General features: G+C 47.3%; 1 protein-coding gene across 3 annotated transcripts in view; it reads right to left on the reverse strand.

Moving 5' to 3' along the window:
* Positions 1-20,388, reverse strand: part of NEDD4L (NEDD4 like E3 ubiquitin protein ligase) — a 229,020-nt gene extending 208,632 nt beyond the window's left edge. For 2 of the 3 annotated variants that reach the window (XM_065889716.1, XM_065889715.1), the window contains exon 1: positions 20,315-20,388. The gene's annotated coding sequence lies outside the window, so the exon portion shown is untranslated. The remainder of the gene's footprint in view (positions 1-20,314) is intronic. The other variant, XM_065889717.1, reaches the window with a different exon arrangement.
* Between the last annotated feature and the right edge of the window lie 270 nt (positions 20,389-20,658).

The following is a 20,658-nucleotide window of genomic DNA, read 5'->3' on the forward strand; positions in this document are numbered from 1 at the left end:
GGATGTAGGTCCTGGCTTTGACTGGACCACACAGCCTCTGTGAGCATCCACCTACGGAAAGTATTAAGTACAACGTTTGTACGTCATGAAGCTCATTCAACTTAAATCCTAATCATGTAGCTTTTTAAATGTCCGCTTTATTCCTCTTCTGGTTTACAGTGACAACTAAAAGAATGTCGCACGCAATCTGGTCCTCCAGGAATGAAGTCAGTAGCCTCTGCCATCCCTGACCTTCACACTCCCTGAAAGGAGCTCAGGACAGGACACTCTGTGCTCTGGGAAATCTGGCCAAACAGGCCTTTAGATAGATATTTTCAGGAGAAGATTTTATGAACCCAATTTCTTGCATCTTCTCCTGCCCAGAACAGCACTAAAATCATTCATGGAGACACCTGCTCACCGTGACAACCTTCTACCCAGATGTGGGCTGGGCTGCAGACCTATCTGAGAGGCTATCTCCAGGGCTATGGTCCTCAGTAAGGCCCCCCAAAAAACTGAAACTCACAGCTCTCATGTTGTGCATTTTTTTTCAACTGACAACAAGAACCCCAAGAAAAGACTTTTTCCTAACCCTTCCCCCAGTCCTCACCCCGTGTGTCTGATTTTCCATCCAGAAGCTGCACTTCTCTCCCAGTTTCCTGTCCGCCACCCGCCAATGTGGTTGAGTAACTTTTCCAGGAATGAGTGCAGAAACGTAATGCCCAGAAGAGGACAAACGTGAGGACGTCACAAAGTTCTTCCGGGTTGGGCTTCCCTGGTGGCGCAGCAGTTGAGAGTCCGCCTGCCGATGCAGGGGACGCGGGTTCGTACCCCGGTCCGGGAGGATCCCACATGCCGCGGAGCAGCTGGGCCTGTGAGCCATGACCGCTGAGCCTGCGCGTCCGGAGCCTGTGCTCCGCAACGGGAGAGGCCACGACAGTGAGAGGCCCGCATACCGCAAAAATTAAAAAGAATCTGCCTGCCGACACGGGAGACACGGGTTCGAGCCCTGGTCTGGGAGGATCCCACATGCCACAGAGCGACTGAGCCCGTGCGCCACAACTACTGAGCCTGCACTCTGGAGCCCACCAGCCACAACTACCGAGCCTGTGTGCCACAACTACTGAAGCCCACGCGCCTAAAGCCTGTGCTCCACAACGGGAGAGGCCACAACAGTGAGAGGCCTGCGTACCGCAAAAAAAAAAAAAAGTTCCTCCAGGTTCCCCAGGCCACCTGGAGCCACCTCACGTGAAACTGACAACGGCTGACCAGCGAAGGCCGCCAGCCACACACACAGGGAAGAGAGTTTTTTCTAGAACCCTCACAGCACTGGGCACTTATGCCCAGTCCCTCCTGCCTCAGATTCTACTTTCTTGCATGAAGACAGGCCTGAGAGTGTGAACAAGAGCTTTCTGCCTGGAAGCAGAGAACAAGGGGTCTGAGTCCTTTGCCACGTGAAGACCATCAGGGACCTTCATCCTTTGCTCGTGGCGCAGACCAGTGGTACCCAGCTCATTCCAATCCCCTGGGGGCTGTACACACCGATGCCCAGGCTTCCCCTCAGACCAGCTGCATCAGACTGTCTGGGAGCCAGGCCAGGGTGCCCCAGGTGCTATACAGGCAGTGAGGATGAGAACAGAGTCTGTGCAAACTGGGGTGGAACCCAGCTCTGCCACTTCCTTGCTTTAGGCAAGTTGCTTAACCTTTCTGATCCTCGATTTTTCTCATCTGGAAACCGCAAAGAATAGTTTCCACCTCCTACGGTTGACGTGATGATAACAATTTAATTATAATGCATAAAACCACAATGTCTCAAAATACAGTACGTCTCGGACTCTGTTGCTTCATCTGTAAATGATAACAACAAGGGACAGAGAGACCCAGGAACACGAAGAGGAAATGAAGACAGGAGGGCGTGTGACTCACTGGGCTGGATTTTTTCTTTAATATAAAGGAGTGATTTACTCCACAACAGGTCACTTTAAAGAACATTCCACTCAACAGCTCACAGGTCGGGGGTGACCCAATAAAAGGCAAGTCCTAAACTTTGCCGGGGCCACCCTCTCTCTGCTACGAATGTGAGCCCAGAGCTTCCATCAAAGAGAGGAAACCTTGCTGAGAATAAAACCAGCAAAAAAAAAAAAAGAAGAGGAGGAGGGTGGGAAAGCACAGCTGAGGCTGAGGCTGGAACACAGGAACCAGCTGTTTTTTAACAGACACTTCAGTTATTTCTAATCTTTTCTGATTGTATCAACAAGGGAATGTGCATTCTTGTATCCCGATCACTTCACACATGTGCAAGTGTATCTTTTGGATAAACTGGCAGAACTGGGAGTGCTGGCTCTACGGCACTTGTCACTTTGATCAGCATTTCCAAATTGCTAGAGGTTGTACCCACTTCAACACCCTCCAGTAACAGGTCAAAGGGGAGCCATTTCCTCACACTCATATCAACATATTGCAATTAAAAATTTTACTTTTTGACAACATGACAGCTGAAAAAGGTTTTTCATTAGAGCTTGAATTGCCATTTCTTTTATTGTAAGTGAAGTTAACTACCTCAATACGTTTGTCACTGGTATCCCCTCTTCTCTCTCTATTTGTACTCTCTGATGATCATTTTTCAATTAGGTTGTAGGTCTTTATACTGGTTTGTAGGTTGTCATTTTATATTAAGCAAATTGGCTCTTTCTCTGTTCTTAGAAACTGGCAGTATTATCCCCAGTTAATCTTTCTTGAATCTTTCTGGCGTATTTTTGGCCATGCACACTCTAGACATAATTCAGTCTGGTCGTTCATAGCTTCTCTAATTTTTTGTTGTCACTGACATGAAACCACTTTGAGCCTCTTTTGAAAAAAAAAAATCTTAAGATTTGTGGATACTGTTAGCTTTAAAGCGTATATTATGGGAAACGGATCATTCCTTTTGAAATCTGGTCCCAGCAACTCTTCCTAACTCCAAGGCCCAGAGCAGAAACTTCCAGGGAAGTGAGTCACATTTGGGCCACAGACTGGAGTAACCTCACCCCAGGGTCCTCTCACAACAGGCCTACCCATCACTCCCGTGGCGCCAGCATGAACCTGTGCTCCTCGCTCAGGTGCACACACGTACTGCCCTCTAACACAGGTGCCTTGAGACCGAGGACCATCATTAATTAGCATCACTGATTAGCGACCACTACTCAGGGCTGATTTCCTGTTGCGGGAGATGGGTGAGCAGGGCTTTAAAAAAGGACACCTTCTTGGACCCAAAAAACCAGACTCTGAAAAACACTTCTGGAAGACACGTGCTAATCCTTGAGAGAAACTTTAAAGATTGACCCTGCTCCTCTAGAAAACTGTGAGCCACCGTCCCACGTGCCCCACAAGGCCTCCGAGATGGTCCAGGCAGCATCCCCAGCGAAGCCTCAGCTCCACGTTCAAAACCACCCAGGAGACTGCTGGCTGGGAAATCAAGAGCGAGGAAGCCCTGTGAGAGGGAAACCCACACCCGACCCCAGAACCTTCTCCCACAAGAGGCAACTCTGCAACACGGCAGGTCCTCAGAGATGGTGACACCAAGGCCAGGCACACCTACCCCCTCCGCTAAAAGTCCAACAGTCTACTACCAACATACTCAATCCTGAGGGCCGCAAAGCACAAGCCTCCTTCCCTTCGGTTGTGGTTTCTCCTTTTATAACTCTCGTATAACTCATTGTTTCTTTCGGTAAATGAACCCGGAACTCCTCTGACATCCAAAGTTGAAATGACTAAAACAGACGGTGAAAAGGGAAGAGGGTAGAAGCAAACTTTTTTTTTTGAAAGGAAGTTCTTAGGTTAAAAAAGGTTTTTGCAAACTCAGAGTGAGCCAAAGTAAAACGTAGGTCATTCACATTTGAAGAAGCAAGCTTAAATAATACCCACAAGGGCAAAAAATAGTCAGCAGTAGCTAACAGGCCCATGAGTGCGGTAAAGAGCTTTAAAGGGAATACTCAACTCAATCAGCCAAAAAGGATGCTCCAGAAAGAGCTCTCAGCAAGGAGGGGCCACAGCAGGGTGAGAAGCTGTGGCTCAGGGTACAGGTGATGGCGTTCATCCTACCTAGAGAGCTTGCTGGAGGATGGCACCGCCGGGGACTCCCAGCTAAGGATTCACTAAGTCCTAACATAAGCACACCTGTCTGGGCAAGTGTTCACACCAAGGGTGAAGGATGCCTAACAGGCAACCTCCATCTGGAGCATTATGTAGCACCAGTAACAACCAGGTTACCAGGAATGAGAGTCCTCCAGCCAGGACTCCCAGTGGCAAGGGGTCCAGGGGTGAAGGTGGGGAGGTGGGGGCATCTTTCACGGTGGCTTCCTCTGCAGTTGGCCAAAGACTTCGATGATGAAGGGAGTGTGGAATTTAAGCTCTGAGTGGGCAGGGACCCTAAGTTCTCCTCCTACCCAGTGCCTTTCCCTGTACGTGGAACGTTGGAGGCACTCAAAAAAATACCTGGAAAATCAAGGTACGAACTACAAGAGTCCAGCTATAACAACAGTAAGGGCCGCTGCTGTCACTTCTGGCCAAATGAACTAGGAGGCCATTGCCAAGCCAAGTCCTGGCTGCTCTGGACCTGAAGAGATGGTGACCTGCCCTTCAACTGACTGGCTCTGCAGCATTCTCAGACTCTACTTGGCTAAGACAGAGATATTTATGGTGACCCGGAAACATTCCCACAGTGCACTGGGGAGTTAAAAACAAGTTAATAGGATCGTACAGTGGGACTCTCATGCCCTCCCTCCCCCATCACACACACCAAGATGGGGGGACGGGGAGGCTATGCTCAAAGGGTCAAAGGGTAAGCAAGCCTGGGGCAGAAGGCGGAGAGGGGCTTTTAATTTCCTCTCTCACGTGTCTACTGAGATTTCCACAATAAATACACACCGTTTTCTATATCACGTCAATATGTAAATACCCCCCCATCCGCCTTTCTCGTTATCAAACTGGAAAACTATTGATCTTGTGCTGCCCATTGGCACTGTGGGATTTTTCTTTTTTGGAAAAAAAAAAAAAGATGGAACAGAATTGATCCATCTCTCTCCAATGGACTGCCACACTTTTCTTTAATCTGTACATTCTTATCATTTCAACCCAACTTTAGGCCCTGCTTACAGGACGTACCAGCCTCTCAGGCGCGGCGATGTTTACTTTCCCATCCTCACTGTTAGGAGGGACACTCTACTTAGTCCACTCCACAGAGAAAGCCTCCGATCCACCACAAATGCCCAGGAGGATAAAATGAAGCCAGAGGCGGGCAAAAGGCAGGCAAAGCTGAGTGAGGCTGGGACCCATGGTGACCAAAAAACGTCTCCTGTGATAACGGTTAACGCCCTCCGGACGGCTGAACCTCTCTCTGCAGCCCGTGGAGCTCGCATCACATCTATCTCTCACGCTTCTGAACCGAAAAGAAGGACCATTCCACTTAAGCAGCATCTTCTCCTCAGCTGAGATGATTCTAGGATTTTTCGTTGTTGTTGTTGATTCACCTCTTCGCTTTGGAGGCTGGCTTTTTTCAGGGGGAGATGTCACACAATAGACCTTGTATTTGTCTCATGTCTCAGCACTCACGAGCTGTCACATGAGAACATCATCTCATGAGAACCCTCCTGACAGCCCTAATAAATCCAAATGTCTTCAACTGAAAAGAAATTAAACTATTTTAACACCGTCGCAAACTGACACACACTTTTTTCTCCCTAGTACCTCCCCAATTTTTCTGTCCCACTGAAAGCCCTCATGGTGTTTTGTCAGTATTTGCAGACATGGAGAAATGGCAAAGGGAGAAAAGAACATTATCGCAAAATGAGTAGAGAAATGACCCGTGCTGTTTTCCTCTGGGGGTGTCTGAGCCACTCCCTGCTGTTTAAATAAGCCCTTGACTGTAACCTACTCACTCAGGCAGGCTGCCCATGAAGACTCATGACCCCTTCCCCTGCTCCCAACAGGATTTTATTCAAAAAACCCCAAGCATACCTGAGAGAAAATTAGCCAATCTTGCATTTAAAACAATTTAAATTGCTGCTACTATTGTTCTTTGAGGGTCACTGTCATCAATCTGAGAAGCACTGCTGTCTACATGCATCTTTAAAAATTTAGCTACACAGAAGAGATGACAAGAGAAAAATGGTAAAACCTCTCTAGTCTTCCCTGGCTCTGTTTTTCACGTCATGGATTGCTTTCATTAGCTTCTCTGTAATGCTAAAAACTCCCACAACCTCAGACAGAACCATATTAAAGGATATTTTTAAATTTCCAAAGCCAAATACAATTATTTTTGAGACCATCCATACCTGTTTCCCATATTAGCGTGGATATAGCTAACTCTTTATAATATTTTTCTATATTAAGAATGTCAGCCTGGAAGTTCCTTTCATAAAGAAAACGAAATGTGTTTTGAAGCTCTGATCCATTAAGACGTGAAACTAAAAATGCATTAAATTCATTTTGTCTTTGGGCCCATACTGGACCCTCACTGGAAGAATTTCATTTCTTCCCAATATTAGTAAATTATTCCTTTGTAGTTCGTGGCGTTTTATTTTGATGATTCTACAAGTTTAGGAAATTATTTGGCAGGGGAAGGGAAGGAAAAAGGGGGGAAATAAAGTTTAAATGGTATGCACTGTCTACTTTAAAACCCAACTGTGTAAAAAGTACGGGATGCTTAAAGTAAAATTATTCATTCCTCTGTATAAGTGTCACTACTTGAGAATGATTTAAATACCTGCCAAAACAAACAAGATTTGAATTATTTTTAAAATTAAAAAAGAACTCCAAAGAATTATTAGATTTGAATACCATTTTAAAAGTCCAGAAAAAAATGCACCTGATGATCTGGCCACCAGAGGGAGCTATAATCCCCCATACACCCGAGTGGACCCTTAACACAAGAAAGCCCTTCAGAAGCCTTGATGGTTAGGGACGCTTCACAATTCCTCTCCTCCAGTGAACTTTACATGGACAGAGGGGTTAAGGGTGAGACACTCCTTAAAGTTAAAGGCAATTGTGGTAACTTCAAAGTAGGAAGGAGCTAAAAGTAATGTGGTATGTGCTGGTAGAGACTTTTTATATTATTAAAATGTAATAACCTGAGTATTGCAAAGAATGAGGGGCTTAACAATGCATACAGAAAAATAAAATTAAAAATTATGAGATGAGAGGGTAAGGAAAATAGGGGCATGTACAAGTCACTGGGAGGGTACAAAAGCAGGAAAAATAAATTCAGCCTAGTGGCAGGGAGGGCTCTGAGAACCAACTAGGCCGTGAGGAATGCGCGTGCACCATAGTTTGCCAGGTGCGTTAAAAGGGGTGGGAGTGTGGGACCACAGCGGGGTGCGGAGATGATGGTCTAGCAAAGTCCCAACACCGTGCAGTGTGACCACTGAACACAGTGATGTGCAAACGAAGCTGAGGCTGCACACCGGGGCGAGGTGGGCGCAGAGACAGGGAAAGCTGCCTGCAGATCTCACTGGGAGGCACGGACTGAGCACGGCTGCTGGGGGAGGCGGAGGCCAACGGCTGCCCAGGAGGGCGGTGGAGTCGGGGCTAAGGAGCCGGGACCTTGATCCACCGCAACGAGTGGCCGCTGGAGGGTCGGCCAGGAGCGGAATACGGTCTGTTTGAGAGGGAGCATTCTCTGTATGCCGAAGACAGACGTGAAGGTGTGACCCCCGCTCAGGAAGCCCTCGGCACAGACACGGAGACCAGGCAGAGCTGGAGGGATGAGACAGCCGAGGACAACTCCCGGGTCCCTAACCTGGATGCCCAGACAGACGGTGGAGTCACCGGCTGGGAAAGATTAGTCCAGAGAAAGACCAAATATTTTGACATTTCAGGCCAAGAGACTGGTTTTGTTGTTGTTTTTGCAGACAAAAGAGCCCGACTGAGGTATATAGTCACTCAAATCTCATTTCTAGCACACCGACTACATACTTAATAACAGAGAGGAAATGAAATCACACTGCAGGGAGCCAGTAATCCATCTTGGAAGAAAGGAATCTGCATGTTTTCTTCTGCTGTCCAAACTGCAGATAACATTGAAAATCACTTCAACAAAATTAAAGCCACTGTGTGCAAGGAACTCCCAAGGGTTTACAAGTGAGAGTGAGAGAGAGCGGCTATATAACCGACACTATCATTTTCTCACTAGCGAAAAGAAAAAGAAACTGCAATAAAGTCATGATTCATCCATTTTGATTTCACAACCAGTTGCCCTCAAACTTGAAACACAGTATTTCTTTCAACTGCTTCTCTACCTTCCAATCTTGAATGCCTAATTTCGAGCATCTAAAAATAGCAGAGACTTTGAAACAATAATCAGTTCTTCAAAAGGGGAAGCACAACAACATACCTGTAACAACCAAAGACAGACCTGGAAACAAACCTTGCAGTTTATTTATTCCCCATCCCTCTGCGCAAGCCAGAAGGAATGTTAGCACATACCCACTGGGGCAAGGCATACTTTGCATCACTTGTGTTGATATTATACAGTAGGAATGCCAGTTCTTGTAATAATTTACTGAGGAGTTACACATTGCAGACTCCTTATTAAACATTACTGGCAGTAAGGTCGTAAGTTTAAGAAATATTTGGTAGAGAAAAGAGGCAATATTTTAATGGCCACACCCTAAGTTAAACGATGTGCCTGCATCTGCTGGGATGCATATAAATTCAACTTTATTTCTTACTCATGTAGTTATATACAAAGCACTGAGAAATCATTTTCTCTAAGACAAAAACATTTTTCAGTTGTATTCATTTGCAGACTTTAAAATCCGCAGTGCCTATGTAAAACGTTTCATAAGCTGTATTGTAAGCATGCAGCCCTTGGAGAGCAAAGGAAAAAAAAATTAAAAGCTACTGCTGCATCTAGGAACCCTACTCCCTCATGCCCAAAAAGTCAATACTGGCTAAATTCCTGTCTGTCACTGACCAACCAACAGCTCAATGACATAGTTAATCTGGAAATCATGACCAAATAATACTGGCACCCCCAGTTCTAAATACATATGTTATAGAGAATCAACAGCTTATACTCTCAGGGGTGGGCAAACTCTGTGGCCCACAAGCCACTGGTATATAGCCAAGCCCATTCATTTAGATACTGTCCTGGCTGCTTTAGTACTATCTTGAGAGACTGTAAGTCCTGCAAAGCCTCAACTATTTACTCTCTGGCCCTTTACGGAAAAGGTTTGCTGGCCCCGATTCAGACTGCCTGCAAGCAGCACTTAGAAAAGGTTGTCTTTACCACTGGAGAACCTGCCAGCTTGGTTAAACTTCTAAGGCAGTCTGAAAAACTTCATTTCCTAGGTTCCTGTCCTAAATATAAACATTAAATAGAAATAATTTTATGAATGTTTCTTAGAAGATGCAGTAATCCAACATACGAGATTTGGATCTGAAAAATAATATTTTGGGGTTCCAGAGAGATACATCTAAAATGGATTTTTTTAAAAAAATTAGGGTATAGTTGTTGTTTTACAATGTTGTGTTAGTTTCTACTGTATAGCGAAGTGGAGTTCCCTGTGCTATACAGCAGGTTCTTATTAGTTATCTATTTTATACATATTAGTGTATATACGTCAATCCCAATCTCCCAGTTCATCCCACCCCCGCTTTCTCCCCTTGGTGTCCATACGTTTGTTCTCTACATCTGTGTCTCTGTTTCCGCCTTGCAAACCAAAATGGATGGTGGAGTGTGCATTTTGAAAAGCAAATGGGAAATGCAATGTTGAAAATTTTGAAATGCAAATTTCTTTTTAGGTGTAATGATTTTTTCACCTTCAGTGGTGCCGTTTTTGTCAGTGCAGGTGCACAGCGAGCCCACCCTCAAGGCCGCCTCCAGGCTTCACCACTGAGAATGAGCTGGAGAGTCAGCCCTCACCTAAAACACTGGGGAACCGTTAACAGACAGAGGAACGTCTCCCTTATTCCTTTAGTGGTGAAACTATAGCATACACCCTCCGCCATCTGAACGCCAGACCTCTCTCCATGCAATACCTACTGGCTGTGCTCCTGAAGGCTCCATTTCTGTGAAATAAATATTATCTTCATTGTCTTACACATCCCAAAACACTTTCACTTCTGACTCATCTCAAGTTGGCAACATTCCCTTCCTTATAATACTTTAGGCTCCTTACATCCTTTCCCATCACCAAAAGGGGAACTTCTGGGAGACAAATAGAGAATAAACTTTAGGATCAAGCAAGGGTGAGCTGGGGGGACGCAGGCAGCTGAGGAATGAAAGAGAGGAAGGAAGGAAGGAGGGGAGGGAGGCAGCCTGGCCGGGGTTGGGTGGGTAGACGGGGCGAGAGGCAGAGGAAGGATGCTGGGGCCCCGGGACACAGCGATGTCAGGCAGAGGGTCCAACCTCACCACTCCCCAGAGGCATCCTCAGACTTCCAACCCCCACTGGTGCCCTCTGTAATTCGTTATGTTAGTGGATTAAAATACTGCCCACGGCTCTTCAGCTGCTTTTTAACTTTTCCATTTTCTCAGGCTCCACTGTGACCAGATGAACAAAATTTATCAAGCAACTGCTACATGCGGGGCGCCCTCATCTTCCTAAAACGCATCAAATTCCCTGCCCTAGAGACTCAGGGACCAGAGCATCGTCCATCACTGATGAAGGTAAGGGTGAGACATCCTGCAATTTTCCCTCCTCTCTGTGTTAAAGCAGGTGGCAGAGCCGAGGCCCTTTAGGTGACAGATGCCAACACATTCATGTGTCAAGAGTTGAGGCAAAGGGGGGGATTCTGAACAAGGGATTCTCATTAACATAACAGCAGGGAATGGTACATAAATGTGGCCCGTCTACTTCACGCCCTTATTTACCAAAACTGGAAAGACACAAAGGCCAGTCTATATGGGTATAGTTTAAAAGTGATCAGATAGTCCCTGAATTCTGAATCAGCGCATACTCCAGCATGGCCTCTTCAGGGAATCCAGGTCATTCTAAACATCCATTCTTACAGCACTGGCTCTAGGACAGCAAGCCTGGGGCTTAAGGCAGGATGGAGACGTGCTTGCCCTGCGCACTGACCCATCTGCCACTCCTCACGTTTCTGTCTGGGAAACCTGGTGGCCTGAACAGTGTGCAAACGGTGATTGACATATTTTAAGATGATGTTGCAGGGACTTCCCTGGCGGTCCAGTGGTTAGGACTCCGCGCTTCCACTGCAGGGGGCATGGGTTCAATCTCTGGTCAGGGAACTAAGATCCCAAATGCCACGTGGCGTGGCCAAAAAAAAAAAAAAAAAAAAATTAAAAATTATTTTTTTTATAAAAAGGAGGTTGCATCTGTTCATCCATTCAAAGACCAGGAGATAAGCACAAATATATAAAAAGCCGTGCGCCTGCTGCAGAATCAGAAGAGGCCTTTATTTGGGAGGAAAGGGTTAATACCTTTTAACGTCATTTCAGGGTCTGGGGGTCGGGGAGAACAATGAGAATAAACAGTCTGAGAGCTGGGTGCTCTGTGCTCTGGCATGACTAACTCTAAGAGCTCTTAGGTACAAGGATTTTAAGACAGATACTTTTGTCTTGAAGTATGCCCAGAGGCCATTAGTGTTGCTGTTGTGATTCTCAGCAATGCCCTAGATAGCTAAGGCCGCTCCAACAGGCCTCCAGAGGGAGAGGGAGCTTTGCGCAGAGCTGGCAGGTCACAAACAGGCCGCTCCAACAGGCCTCCAGAGGGAGAGGGAGCTTTGCGCAGAGCTGGCAGGTCACAAACACAGTGTCAGCAGAGCGTAAGGGGCCAGGTGTGCCTCAGGGAGGCCAGCTCAACACGCCGAAGACCGCCCAGGGCAGGGTCAGCACCCAACGCAGGCGGTCCCTCCAGGGACCTCAGGGCCAGGTCAGTGGGGGATACCAGCCACACACAACACAGCAGGAGGTGTGGGGTCCATGGTGACCCCAAGGGCACGGCCCTACCCAAAGGGCGCTACCAGCACACAGCTCCAGCCACGCGGCCTCACAGGAACACGGGCCAGGATGTCTAGGTCGTCGAGATTCTCCAGAAACCTAGGAATCTGGTTTTTTAATACAAAGTCTCCCAAACGTTGGCTCAAATTTTTTATTTCTTTGTTTTAGTGTTCCACGGGCCAAAGAGACACACCTGTGGGTTCAGTCTAGAACCCACACTATACAAACCCTGACACTATACAAACCCTGGCCTCATCGTGTCCTAGAAGTGCTGACAGTTAGCAAGGGGACCCTCAAGGTACTTATGGCCTCAACGTTTCTCAATCTGTAAAAGGAGGAGAGTTCTTTTGTGCGCTGTTTTCCAAAAGGGGCAAAAGAAAAAACAATTTCTAATCCTTTGGGAGAAAAAGCAAATTAGTGTTTAAAATTTACATGTATCTAGTGCCAAACTATCACCTCGCCCATTTCTTGCTGGTCCCCTGGGGGAAAATGTAATTTAACAGTGGAGGGAACAGACTTTAACCCAGGGATGAATTCTAGCATCATCAGTTACGGGACAACCAGATGTTGGGTCCCTCCTGATCAAACAGCATCCCCCATTCCTGTCTTACAAACTTCAACTGAATTTGATCAACCTTTTAGATCCAACTCCTAAGGTACAGGAAACCCAGGAGAAAGAAGAACACATTATATGATACCACGGGAAACAATCAAATGTGGTCAGAGAGACAACCTACTGACCCCTCAAGGTCATTCAAAAAGGGGAGCGAAGACTGCTCTAGATTAACAGGGTCTTAAGAGACCTCACAGCTAACTGCAATACATGATTCTCAACTGAATTCTGGTTTAAGCAGCCCACTTGTAAAAGGCATTTCAGGGCCGGTTGGGGGAATTCAGATAATGGACTAGGTAATAGAGTCCAGCGGGCAATTATCGGTAATTTTGTGAAAACTGCATGATGGTTAGGAAGGAAGAGGGTTTTTGTTTTTTTCTCCTAGAGACACAGGCTGAAGTATTTAGGGGCTAAGTGTCATGAGGTCTGAATTATCACTTTTGAATACTTCAGGAAAAAAAAGATAGATGCAGCCACTGTGGCAAAATGTTAACAACTTAAATGTAGACGGTGGGGACTGGAGTAAGCTGGTGCCACAGAGCTATCATTAGGTGGCATTCAGTCCCCATCAGTCTCAATTACTGGAAGACAGAAGGATTTTTTTTTGCCACATCCCTCCAATGCCCGAGTCGTATGTGTTTTAAATTTTAAATCACCAGCTGCCAAAAGAAAAAATGAGAGCAACCCAAACAGGTCTAACTTGAGGCTCAACCCACACAATAAAGAAGCAACTGTGAAATGTGGGTCCTGAAACTTTCTGCACGAACGCATCAAATTCTGGACTTGTTCTGTCTTTGCCAGCATTGCTCAATTTTAAGGAGCAGCTTTATATAGTCTCAAAAGCATTCCACCCGCTGTAACCTCGAATAAAGACTCTGATCATAATTAAGGAGGAAAAGGGGGGAGGGTAGATCTAAAACTTGCACTAAAATGATCCTATTCGGTTACCACTTCAGCCTATGACAAAAGGTTAGATGTCTTAAGATACGAGCTTACCTGAAAAAGAATACAGTTTGAAACGCGAAAAGGTATTTTAAGTTTAAAAAAAAAACAGATCTTACTTATCTATTCGAAATCTAATACTTGATGATATTCACTCACAATTCTAGGCACTTGATTAGCTGCCACCACACACACTGGCTAGTTCTTTAAATCTGCTTTTTAAAAAATGCCTAGTCATCCAATCTAACAGTCACCTAGGCCAACGGCCCATCCAATGGCTGACCCTTGGCCGTTCAAGATGAGTATTAACGCACCATGGGAACGAGCTCTGAAGTCAGATAAATCTGGACTCCGCTGGTCCCACCACTCACTACAGAGCGGTTTCATCCTGGGCTGGTGACAATCTCTCTGAACCTCAACTTCCTCACCTAAAAATGGAGATAATTATTCCCTCTTCATAAAGGCAGATTCTGATGACTTCAGAGCACGTTCCATGCACTGGGCCAGCCAACCTGGAAGCACTCAAAGGAGTCTGTAAAGAACTTGAGAGCCTAGGCTCTCAGTCAGCTTAGCTCACAGCTCTAAACCTTACTAGTGGAATATAGACTTTGCAGCCTAGGCTCTCAGTCAGCTCACAGCTCTAAACCTTACTAGTGGTAATATAGACCTTGCAGCCTAGGCTCTCAGTCAGCTCACAGCTCTAAAACTTACTAGTGGTAATATAGACCTTGCAGCCTAGGCTCTCAGTCAGCTCACAGCTCTAAAACTTACTAGTGGTATATAGACTTTGCAACTTCTCTTTCTTGCCGTGTTTTCCTTGTCTGCAAAATGGACAGAAGAATAGGGCCTGCGGCATAAGGGCTTTGGGGAGAATCAAACGAGCTCCTGTGTAGATAGGTCAGGCCACGCCTGGCACGTAGGATGCACTCAATAAACAGGCTATCGTGACTCGCTCCCCTCCTTCCTTATACCCCATTTTAGGAAAGCATGACTCATGGACCCCAAACTGCACACATCGTTGTGGCCAAACAGCAGGACTCATCCCTGCCACATCAGAAAGTACCTAAAAGCCTCCCTGGGAACTGAGAGTGGTCCCACCGACCCCACCTGTAACTGCCCGTGAAGAGCCCGGCCCACTGCCTCTACCTCTCCTGTCAGGAATGACAGCCATGTGCTCCCCAACCCATGACTCGTGCCAATGGCTCCATCCTGACCCTAAGACTAAGTGGTTGCTGCAGGGTCTTGACCTTCTATGGCAGCCCCAGCTCAGCCTCCTGCCCCCCAAGTAGAAGTTTCTATATCCACCACCACAAGCAAATGGGTTCCCTTCAGTGGGCTTTGAAGCAGTGATTCTGCAAAGACATCAGCATGAAACGGAGACCCTTCCTGCCTGCCATCCCGCTGGCTCCCCGAGATGCTTTTCTGACACCAGCCTTCGTGCTCGCTTCCCTCAATCCCTCCTCCACGCTCACCTTTTATCAGAGTCCTAGGCGGGCCTCCTCCACTGGTCTACACAGACTCTTTGTGAGAATTACAAAAAGCACCTGCCCTGGATGGCAGGGTGGGGGTGAGGGAGATGCCTGATGAGCTAAGGGCACCTCTGAGAATTAGAAAAAAGTGACCCTTCCTCCAGGCTGGCGACCCTGCACCAGAGCTTAGGTTCTATTACTAGATTCTACTATTGAAGTCAACTCAAGCAGGATGCCATGTGCCCGGATCTCTCTGGGCTTACAAACAGGAACAAGAGCTACAGCCTCCGAGCTGAGACCGGGGCTGGAGGGAGGGGGAAACTTGTGGAACCAGGACAGCCTAGGCACAAGAGTTGCTTTCTCCTCTTGGGCTGGGGAGCCCAGCAGAGGTGCTGCCACATGAACTGGACCTGGAGAGCTGGGCGAGCAGTGCCAGAAAGGATATAAGCAGACTCCAGGCAGAGGGGGAAACCCCCGCAAAGGCAAGTGCACTTAGGCACGGTGCACTTAGAGGAAGGTGAGTTTTCAGTGAAGGGGCAGGAAAAGGAGGGAAGGGGGGAAGAGATGAGGTCCTCGTTCACTCTTTCCGTAAATATTTCTTGAGAATCCACTACGTGCCGGTATCGTGTAAGGCAGGGAGAGTAAAAAATAAATTAAATAAACCCTAGCTGTCAGAAGCTAAAAATGTAGTCTAGGAGAAAGAAATAGTTATAATCATAAAACAACAACAGAGGGACACATAATACTTCCGGGTTGTAGGGCATATGAAAGACAGGAAGTGATCTGCTGGGGAACTGGGAGGGACCAGCAGAGATGACCGGCAGAGCTGCCTGGCAGGTGAGGGTGAGGCCAGGGGTGCAGAGGGGCGGAGGGAGCAAAGGCAGAGTGTGCTGTGTGTAGGGATGGGGGGGCGGGTTGTGAAGCAGGCAGTGGCCAGGGTGGGACCAGAGGGGGAGGCAAACCAACCAGAGAGGGCGTGGCACACTGCGTTACAAAGGGATGTGAAACCTCCACCTTAACAGGAAACTGGGATTTCAGCCCACAGGCAAATGCAGATCAAACAAAGCAAGGAGGGGATGAGGGGATTCATCTGGCTAGGTCTGCGCCTCAGCTCTAACGCTCTGCAGCAGGCTTGAGGGTGAGAGGTGTGGACATGTTGGTGGGTCATCAGAAAGCGAGTAGCGACAAACCATCCACCAGCACAGCATCCAAGGGACCTCCCAGGTGGCGGTGTCACCTTGATCCCCTGACGCTGCACTTTGTCTCACGAAGACAACCTGTTTCCAAAATAGAAATGGGTACCCTCTTGTATGCGGTGTTTCCAGCATGATTTTACTTCCCTTTTGATGTGTTATTGGCATTTTACTCTTTGAAAGAGTCTGATTTTCTTTGGGCCAAGCTTAAGACAACAACAAACGCTCAAAACCCTTGCGCAGCATTTTTTTTCACAGTATGGATCTTAACAGTTGGGTGCCTCTGACCCAAGCTGACCACCGTCTCCAACTATATCCCATGTCCTGACATCCCATTTGATTCAGCATGTCTTGCAAACAAAAGTGTCCCTTGTTTAGATGACAGATTATAGGATTGCCCTTCTCCACCTGAAGGTAGGGTCCAAAAGATAAACATCTTTCTCTACTGCCGCAATTCTCCACACAGACCAACTGCTGAGAAGTTCCAGGGGAGCAACAGCTCAATTATCAAATCTTCTTCCAATAAAGGCTCTTTTTTTTTTTTTAAATAGCTGCACTGCGAGGCTTGTGGGGTCCTAGTTCCCCGACCAGGGATCGAACCCAGGCCCCGGCAGTGAAAGCGCCAAGTGCTAACCATGGGACTCCGCCAGGACATTCCCAACAATAAAGACTCTTTTAATAAAGTGAGACTTTGCTGGATGGGAGCTGGAAAATGATCCTGTGTCCTCAGCACTGGATTGGGACAGAGAGAGCAGGTAAGGAGAAGGGCATTTCAGGTGCACGGTGAGTGGAAAGTTTCTTTCGTTTTTAAAAGCTTGGGCCAAAGAAAGTCAGACTCTTTAAAAAGGTAGGCCATGTGCAAAACGCCAATAACACGTCAAAAGGGAAGTAATACCATGTTACAAACACTGCATACAGAAGGCACCCACTTCTGTTTTGGAAAAGGGTGGTCTTCATGAGACCAAGCTGAGAGGTAGGCCTAGAGGCCAGGGCCCCGCCCCGCCCCCCCCCCCCCCATGACAGTCCTCAGCGCTGGAGCCTCAGGCAGCCTCTGCGGGGCAAGGAGCCCACCCAGGAGGGCACTGCTCTACCCTCCAGCATCGCCTACTCCGACCAACTCGCCGGCCCTCCCCCACCCTCAGGCCACGTGACCCAGGCAGCCTCCTTTGACTCCAGAGACTGTAAATCCCTCTTCCAACACATCCAAGCCTCTATCTGATTTCTACCATTTCCAAGTGCCTGACGCTGCTGCTGAGGAAGACTGTCCTTCCTCCTCCATCCATCAGGGCTCCCAGTGCCTACCCAGCCTTCCTTCTGTGAAGGGAGAATCAGGGTCCTGGAAGACACGGAGGTGGAGGGAAGATTCAGTGACAGGCTGGGGGAGAAGGGGGACCTGCCGGCCTTTGGTTCGGAAAGACACGGAGAAAAGGGTCTCACTCCAGGGGACAGCGCAGAAGACATTACAACACCTGCCGCACTCACGGCTACTCCCCCAGGACACGTGAGCGCTGCCAGCCAACCAGAGTCATCTTGGGAGTTCTCCCTGACCCCGCCCACCGGTGACGAGAAAACTGCTCTCCTTGCTTTCTGCTAACGTACTGTGACAGAGGTGGGTTGCAAGGATGTGCATGAGACAACTTGGAAGAGACCGCGGGTCACTGGGCAAAATAACGAGGCAAGAACCGGCGCCACTCTCCAGGGAGATGCCAGTGCGGCGGGACGCTGCATGGTCACCTGACCCTCCGACTGGCACCCACTCACCGGCAAACGGGTGCTTTGAGCACTCTGGCCCCTGAGACAGGGGGAGAGGGAAGGAGGGAGGCAGGCAGGCAGGGGTGTGTGTGTTGAATTTATTAAGCTAAGACAGTGAAGGGCAGAACGCAGATTCAGAGCTTCTGGCTCATTTTCTGGCACTCGGTCCATGAAGCCACAACACTATTTCTCTTTCCACTGAACATCCTGAGGCATTATCTATAATTCCTCTCAGCCCTGCCCCAAAGAAGTGACTCTTCCTCTTTTCATATAAATGGTAACAATTCAGATCTGCTCGGCTCTTTTACGATTTGGAGCCCAATTCCGCTACCAATCTTAACCTCAGAGCTTCTGAAGAGGCTAAAAAACACAATCTGAATCAATTGCATTTTTTTTATGAAGAGTTTTGGACAAAACGAAACAAAAATGAATCGAAGGAAAAGTGACTGTAATATTCCAAATCCAACTTCTTCCTTCCAAACTCTAACATTTGATGCAAAGAGCCAGTGAGAGCAACCGGCATTTCTGAAATAAGAGCACAGTCTACTGGCCAGCGTGCAAACACTGAAATTTAAAAACCAACTGACCCAGTCCTGTTCGTGGTGCTCTGTATGTTAAGCAGTAGAAGAAAGATGCTAAAAAGTAAGATGTCTCTGTCTCCAGTAAACGTCTAATTTAGTAAGAGGCAAGTGAAATGCTAGAGCATTAGCGCAGGCGCATGGTAAACCGCTCAGGGCGGCTTCACAGTCAAATGAGAAAGAGCCTGCAGGTGGGATGTGCCTCCCCTGCCCCTCCCCACCCTATCACCTGCAGCTCAGGCTGATGGCAGTGCCCCAAAGCATGCGGTTTCCCAGTGACATAACTCAGAAAGCTAACCCTCAGTTCGTCATCTGGGGCACACGTAAGCATCAGAAATTTAAAAAAATATTTCCCTGATATTGAACGTCCATCAATTTTACTTATTTACAGACAAACCTCGGAGATACTGCAGGCTCAGTTCCAGAGCCCCGCAATAAATCGAGTATCACCATAAAACGAGTCACACGAATTTTGGGTTCCCAGTGCATGAGTTATGTTTACGCTGTACTGTAGTCTATTAGATGTGCAATAGCATTATGTCTTTTTTTAAAAGTGTAAATACCTTAACTTAGAAATACTTTCTTGCTAAAAAATGTCAACCGTCATCTGACAACACAGGATTGCCACAAACCCTCCATTTGTTAAGAAACAGTACCTGGGAAGCGCAACAAAGTGAGACATGCCTGAATTTTTTTTTGCTCGTTAACGCAAATCACATTAGTAGCTTAACTGACTTCTTTGCTAGACAAAACTCAAAATGGGCATGGTAACAGGACAGAACATAAAAGAGGTGTGCCGACCAACGGCAGACAAGGGCTTCTGCGCGGTGTTGGGAGGACGAGGTTAGCTGGACAGAACGAGGCCTCATCACTCAGGGTCTCCAGTGTCAGGCTGAGGCCCTGAACCCGAGCGTCACTACGGGCAATGGTCCCGGAGACTCACGGGATGACCCAGTGTTCCAAGGTGGTGACTCTAGCGGCCAGCACGGCTCTCTGGTTCAACCCCATCAGGTACCCAACTGGAAGAGGGTGCTGAGCAGGGACCAGGGGCCTCATAAGTGACTGGATTTAAATAGTAACCTTTCCCGTTTCCATTCGACAGGGAAGTTGGACTACATCATCTCTAATATATCCTTTAGGTCAAAAGTTCAAAAGGGCTTTCTTCTCCGAAATCTGGTTCAAATCCTAGTTCCAAGTAGCTCTAATCCTCACTCTGCTACCAGTCCAGCAACTTAAGGCAACACTGTCAACAGCCAGTAGGGCTGACTGAAAGATACAGGGATACCAGGTGCTACACGCAAAATAAAAAAGCTACAACAGCCAGAACGATTAGGCTGTGAGTGCTTCCGTAAATGCCACAGAAATCACCAAGTCTCTTAATTCCAAAATTACACATGCCAAAAAATATCCACTTCTCCCAGGAGCAAAACAATACTTTGTTTCCCTCAGCTAGGGTTGTTTTTTTTTAAAAAAAACCAAAAAACAGGAATATATTAAAATGAACACAGACATGTTCTCAAACTTATTTTTCTACTGTGGAAAAACAGAAACATCTGAATCTAATTTCCTCATGAAATCAACCCGTAGGAAGGCCAAGCCCGCTAACTGCCGCCGTTACACAAGGTCTACACCCCTGCAAGAACGTGGTCCCTGAACCAGCTGCAGCGTGAGCATCACCTACTCAATCAGAAACTCGGGAGGCAGGGCCCAGCAATCTCTGCTTTAAGAAGCACCGCCCCGCCCCCGCCCCCGCCCTCGCCCCCGCCAGGTCATTCCGATGCACCTGAACTTGAAAAGCGCTTGCTTAAACTCTCTTCAGAAGCCTACCAGATAACAAAGCAAACATACCTGGCTCCGAAGATGTCCTTTTTGGCGAGATCAATTCCAGAAACAACCTTCACTCTGAGGATACGGGACTCTCCCTGTTGGAGAGGGAAAAAAAGTAGTTTACAAAATGGACTTTCAATCGATCGTTGTCTCAGCCAACATGCAAAGTCAATGATTACTCTTTACGCATAGGCGATCCTTCCTTACGCTGAAGTTCAAAAAGCAACATTCCAGCTCTGAAATCCTACAACCCTAGACATTTAGAGCATCCAAGTTAATTAAGCTCAAGTTTAATTCAAACTAGGTCATGTAGATCAATGATTCCGCCACAGACAGTAAATATTTCCCAGCTGTACCAAGAACAC

The sequence above is a fragment of the Phocoena phocoena genome, chromosome 13 (genome assembly GCF_963924675.1).
Source record: "Phocoena phocoena chromosome 13, mPhoPho1.1, whole genome shotgun sequence".
Taxonomy (NCBI): domain Eukaryota; kingdom Metazoa; phylum Chordata; class Mammalia; order Artiodactyla; family Phocoenidae; genus Phocoena; species Phocoena phocoena.